Source organism: Thalassophryne amazonica, chromosome 16 (assembly GCF_902500255.1).
Source record: "Thalassophryne amazonica chromosome 16, fThaAma1.1, whole genome shotgun sequence".
Classification (NCBI taxonomy): Eukaryota; Metazoa; Chordata; class Actinopteri; order Batrachoidiformes; family Batrachoididae; genus Thalassophryne; species Thalassophryne amazonica.
The window spans coordinates 79871236-79877235 of record NC_047118.1 but is presented as its reverse complement, the minus strand read 5'-3'; the positions used below and the strand labels follow the sequence as shown (position 1 = coordinate 79877235).

At 43.5% G+C, this 6000-nt stretch overlaps 1 pseudogene; it reads left to right on the top strand.

The window, feature by feature from the left end:
• The first annotated feature begins 372 nt into the window (after positions 1–372).
• Positions 373–6000, top strand: part of LOC117528768 — a 64041-nt pseudogene continuing 58413 nt past the window's right edge.

The following is a 6000-nucleotide window of genomic DNA, read 5'->3' as shown; positions in this document are numbered from 1 at the left end:
GAGCAGTCGTTGTGCTAATGACAATGAGGTAAAAAATATTGTCTGTGGTAATGGTTCTTCCTTTGTCCATAAATCAAATCAAATCAATTTTATTTATATAGCGTCAAATCACAACAAACAGTTGCCCCAAGGTGCTTCATATTGTAAGGCAAAAGCCATACAATAATTACAGAAAAACCCCAACGGTCAAAACGACCTCCTGTGAGCAAGCACTTGGCGACAGTGGGAAAGAAAAACTCCCTCGCCCAAACGAAGAAAGACTGTCTGCATCCTCAGTAGCATGCACAGTGTGGTGGAGACGGGGGATACCCCCAAAAAAAAAAACCTAACACAGTCACCGACTACAACAGCCTGAAATGCGGTGTGGATGTCATGGACCAGAGGGTGCGAAAGTACACTGTACGTTCAGGAACACGGCGTTGGCCAGTCGCTGTGTTTTACAACCTGATTGACATTGCACCACTGAATGCACATGTGCTTTATCAGGCATGTACTGGGATCAAAGAGAGACGGGTGGACTTCTTGGTGAAGCTTGCAAGAGAGCTTGCACAGTCTCACATGGCAGCCAAGGAGGTGGATAAGGAAAACCTTCAGCAGCAACCACCCACACCTGACACAGGGAAAAGGGCATTGTGCCAGGTTAAGTGTTGCTGCAAGAATAACCATGCCACTAAATGTTGTGTTTATTGTAACAAGTTCACGTGTGGCAAATGCAGAAAGGAGATGTTGTGGCAGTGCCAGGTGTGTTCAGACAATCTGTAAGCAATACATTTCAGCAAGAATGCAAACATAAACAGTGTCTACCTTTTACTATTACTGTTCCGTATCTTTACCCGTTTGTGCCCAGATTGTTGCCAGTAGTTGTTGCCTACCATTATTTAATGCTTCAATCTTAAATATGATCAATCTATCTTTGTTAGTTGGTTATGTACCACAGGCCTTTAAGGTGGCAGTAATTAAACCATTACTTAAAAAGCCATCACTTGACCCAGCTATCTTAGCTAATTATAGGCCAATCTCCAACCTTCCTTTTCTCTCAAGATTCTTGAGAGGGTAGTTGTAAAACAGCTAACTGATCACCTGCAGAGGAATGGTCTATTTGAAGAGTTTCAGTCAGGTTTTAGAATTCATCATAGTACAGAAACAGCATTAGTGAAGGTTACAAATGATCTTCTTATGGCTTCGGACAGTGGACTTATCTCTGTGCTTGTTCTGTTGGACCTCAGTGCTGCTTTTGATACTGTTGACCATAAAATTTTATTACAGAGATTAGAGCATGTCATAGGTATTAAAGGCACTGCGCTGCGGTGGTTTGAATCATATTTGGTCTAATAGATTACAGTTTGTTCATGTAAATGGGGAATCTTCTTCACAGACTAAAGTTAATTATGGAGTTCCACAAGGTTCTGTGCTAGGACCAATTTTTATTCACTTTATACATGCTTCCCTTAGGCAGTGTTATTAGACGGTATTGCTTAAATTTTCATTGTTACGCAGATGATACCCAGCTTTATCTATCCATGAAGCCAGAGGATTCGCACCAATTAGCTAAACTGCAGGATTGTCTTACAGACATAAAGACATGATGACCTCTAATTTCAGAATGCTGCAGCTAGAGTACTGAACTGACGGGGACTAGCAGGAGAGAGCATATCTCACCCGTGTTGGCCTCTCTTCATTGGCTTCCTGTTAATTCTAGAACAGAATTAAAATTCTTCTTCGTACTTATAAGGGTTTGAATAATCAGGGCCCATCTTATCTTAGGGACCTCGTAGTACCATATTACCCATTAGAGCGCTTCGCTCTCAGACTGCGGGCTTACTTGTAGTTCCTAGGGTTTGTAAGAGTAGAATGGGAGGCAGAGCCTTCAGCTTTCAGGCTCCTCTCCTGTGGAACCAGCTCCCAATTCAGATCAGGGAGACAGATACCCTCTCTACTTTTAAGATTAGGCTTAAAACTTTCCTTTTCGCTAAGGCTTATAGTTAGGGCTGGATCGGGTGACCCTGGACCATCCCTTGGTTATGCTGCTTTAGACGTAGATTGTGGGGGGGTTCCCATGATGCACTGTTTCTTTCTCTTTTTGCTCCATATGCATCACTCTGCATTTAATCATTAGTGATCGATCTCTGCCCCCCTTCACGGCATGTCTTTTTCCTGGTTTTTTCCCTCAGCCCCAACCAGTCTCAGCAGAAGACTGCCCCTCCCTGAGCCTGGTTCTGCTGGAGGTTTCTTCCTGTTAAAAGGGAGTTTTTCCTTCCCACTGTGGCCAAGTGCTTGCTCATAGGGGGTCGTTTTGACCATTGGGGTTTTTTATAATTATTGTATGGCCTTGCCTTACAATATGGAGCGCCTTGGGGCAACTGTTTGTTGTGATTTGGCGCTATATAAGAAAAAAGTTGATTGATTGATTGATAGTCACACAGCTTGTCACTAGGTCAAATGCCACCTAGTAATGATAGAAATAATAATAATATAGAAATAACAAAATAATATTAGCCATAATAACTATTGACGTAATAGTGGTACAAATATAATTCCAAATGCTATGGATATGTCTTCATGGTCAAAGAATCTGATAATGTTGACAAAATTAATGTAGAAATTTTAGTTTGAGGTGTAAATCACAATATGGGGGGAAACCTCATATTGTAAGGCAAGGTAAGGCCTTGCCTTACAATATAAGGCGCCTTGGGGCAACTGTTTGTTGTGATTTGGCGCTATATAAATAAAATTGATTTGATTTGAAACAAGCTGCTTAGCAGAAGTCTACGCTCTCCGAGTGCTTTTCTGGTTCCAATTTTTTTATACTCAAAACCTCAACAAACAGAACCTCTAAACATATATGGTCCAGATCTACCACACCAGACACGACCCAAGGTGTAGACATTGGACAGTTGGTCGGAGCTATCTCTCCCCTGTGCAAATCTTTGAAGATTTGCATCCACCATGTCTTCAGCCAGAAGGGGCAGGAAGCACATGATGTCATCATGCAATAGGAAGCACTTGGAAACATAAAAAAAAAAAAAAAAAAAAAAAATCAAAACCTTTCTTTTAGTTGTCTACTAGCATATAAGTTGCATTAGTACCATTGAGATGGTACTCTGGCATTCCTGTCCATCTCCCTAGCCCCCGCTGAGTAGTGTCTTTAGAGTTACTTGTTACAAATGTAACGGTCTCATTTACATAACACTGGTGACAAGCTGGGCTATTCACAGCTGCCATTTGGCAGGACTCTGGTACGTACATATCAATGCAAGGAAATGAACAAGCTTGATTTCCATTGATGCTAAAATTTAAAATTACTAGGTAAATTAGCCGTGTAGAGTAAATAGCAGTAAAAGAGGTGGCAATTAGGGTCAGTGTGAGGGACCATATGTTAATGTAAGATATATTTATTATTTCAATGATTAAATCTTTAGAGTAAAATCCTACTAAGAAGGGAAAACCCATGAGGGCAAGGCTTCCAATGGTAAGGCAGGAAGATGTTGTGGGCAGAAGGTTGTGTAGTCCTCCTATTTTGCAGATGTTCGCCCAAAAGGAGAACCGGAGAGAGGTCACAGGACCCCCCCAAACTGACAACAGAAAAGCCTGCGCGGTTGTGCCACCATCAAAGGGCAAAAACACGGTCAAGAGACAAATCCCGCGATCCCTCTGGATCCCAGATGGAGTAAAAACAGGGGCCGAGCAACCCATAAGGGTCCAAGGCAGAGTCAGGACAGAGGCCGGGTGACCCACCAGGGTCCCCAGGGGAGAGGTTGTGTGGTAGCTGTATGGCCGGCAAAAACTGGACAGGAACCTAACGGGCTGGGCTTCAGGCTTATAACGGGTCAAGGGTGAGCCATGAGGGTGGCAATGAGGAAGACCGGACCAAGCTGCAGTCACTCGGTCTGCCGTATAACCCATCGGGGTCCGTGGCAGGAGCCAGGAGACAGCCGTGTAGTCAGAAAGGTCTAATGCCATGTCAGGAGGGCGGCCATGAGGCCTATGAAGGTGCACAGAAACATTAGGGAGCCAGCTGTGAGGCAGAGGAAGGAGCCCCGAAGAGTCAGGGGGACATCCCGGGGGTGGCCGAGAGCTGTGGTCGGGTCAGAGGGAGGACATGGGACAGATGCTTGGCGGGAACTCCCAAAACAACAAACCCTCCCCTGTGACTGTTTACAATGGTGGAGTGCATCAGGATAAGTTATCTGAACTAAAGGGTGGAGGGAAGTGTGAAGTCGCTGAAGGACATGGCTTACCACTAGGGGAACCAAATGAAACAGGAAATTAACCAGCAAAAACAGTCATCCCAATAACGTCACCGAGAGGAAGACAACCTGATGTAGGACATTGAGAACAACCCTTGAATAATACCAGAACATAAAATGCAGGATAACCAACAAAATAAACTTGGAGGGCAAATAGATAAACCTACAATAGGGCTACATAAAGTGCTAGCAAAGGTAGAAAGAAGTCGCTTAAGCAAAGAACATAAAAAATAAAGAAACCACTGAAATGAACCACAGAAACCAAATAAACTAACAAAAGAGCCATTTGAAAAAGCCAACTGCTTGAAAGCATACACAAAACAAAAGAAACCACTGAAATGAACCATAGAAACCAAATAAACTAACAAAAGAGCCATTTGGGAAAGCCAGCTGCTTGAAAGAATACACAAAACAAAAGAACCAACAAAACAAACTCAGTGACCAATCAAAACAGATGACTTAATACAGGAGCGGGGAGAGATATTAACCAAACAGCAGAGTTCTGGATAGGCAGCTACCATATCAGATTTGTCTTGCAGGAGCTGGTCCAGTGCAGACAGAACTCGCTGTTGGTGCTGCCGTCCTGGACTGTCTTGAATTTTAAAAAAGAAAGAGGCAGTGACCTGGAGTGCCGTCTCCTCCGTATCATCATCATCATCAATGTCAGTCCAGTCGGACTCATGGTCAGAGTTTGGTGGACTGAAAGGCAGGTACAGCTCAGGTTGTCACACCCAGACAGGAAGGCTCCCAGAGCAAATAAATTGTCTAAATCTTCCAGGTCAGGGAAGAAGTCATAAAGCCAGCAACTGGCTTCTACTAAGTTCCAGGCTTGGTCCAAAAAAATCAAATTTCTTTCTTGGGGTGTGGCATGAATGGAAACAATTGAAGAAAAAATTTTCAGAAAAAATGTCTTTGATGAGGACAAGATCTGAGTTCGGGGCAGCCAGCTTTGAGTCTGCTGTGTCCATATTGGCCAGTTTGTTCTGTCAGGCTTCGTTAAGCTTACAGGCACTGAGTGACTGGATACAATTGCAGGACTCACAGACACAAGCACTGGAGTAAGAAAAGGCTTTATCTTGTAAACAGGCTTAGGTTTGATACACTGGTGGACAGTCAGTGAAGCAGAGGTACAGGCAGGTCAAGACAATGGCGTAGTCCAAGGCAGGCAGGGTTCGGTGGCACAGAGAGACAAAGCAATCAGAGCAGAGGCAAAAACTAGGTCACAAAAATGAGGCAAGGTCATACACAGCTGGTCAGAACAAAAAACAAAACTAGAGCAAGGTTACTGAGGCTGGAACAAGGGCTGAAACACAGGGTGACAAGCACAATGAACTGGCAGAGAACAGAGAAAAATGCAAGGCTTAAATAACAGGGTGTGATTAGGAACAGGAAAACAGGTGTGTGAGAAAGTTCAGGAAGGCGACAAAGCTGAGACAAGCAGGATCAACAGAGTGCAATAAAATAAAGACTAAGCGGCATGGAAGAAAGAGACAAAGATGAAGCAAACAGGTGCAAGAGAGTGCAGAAAAGTAAACACTAAGCAGACAGAAAGAAAGTGGAAGGTGAGTCCAAAACATAATGCAAGAAAATCAACACCTGAAAGGAGCAAAGAAACAAAATCAAGACAACAAAGGTGAGAACTGAAGGTTCAACAAGAGAAATAAAGGCTGGGGCTGAAACTAAAACAACTAACATGTGGCAAAAGCATAACAGAAACTAAGCTAAGTAAGGACTAAGCTGTAGAGAATGGCTA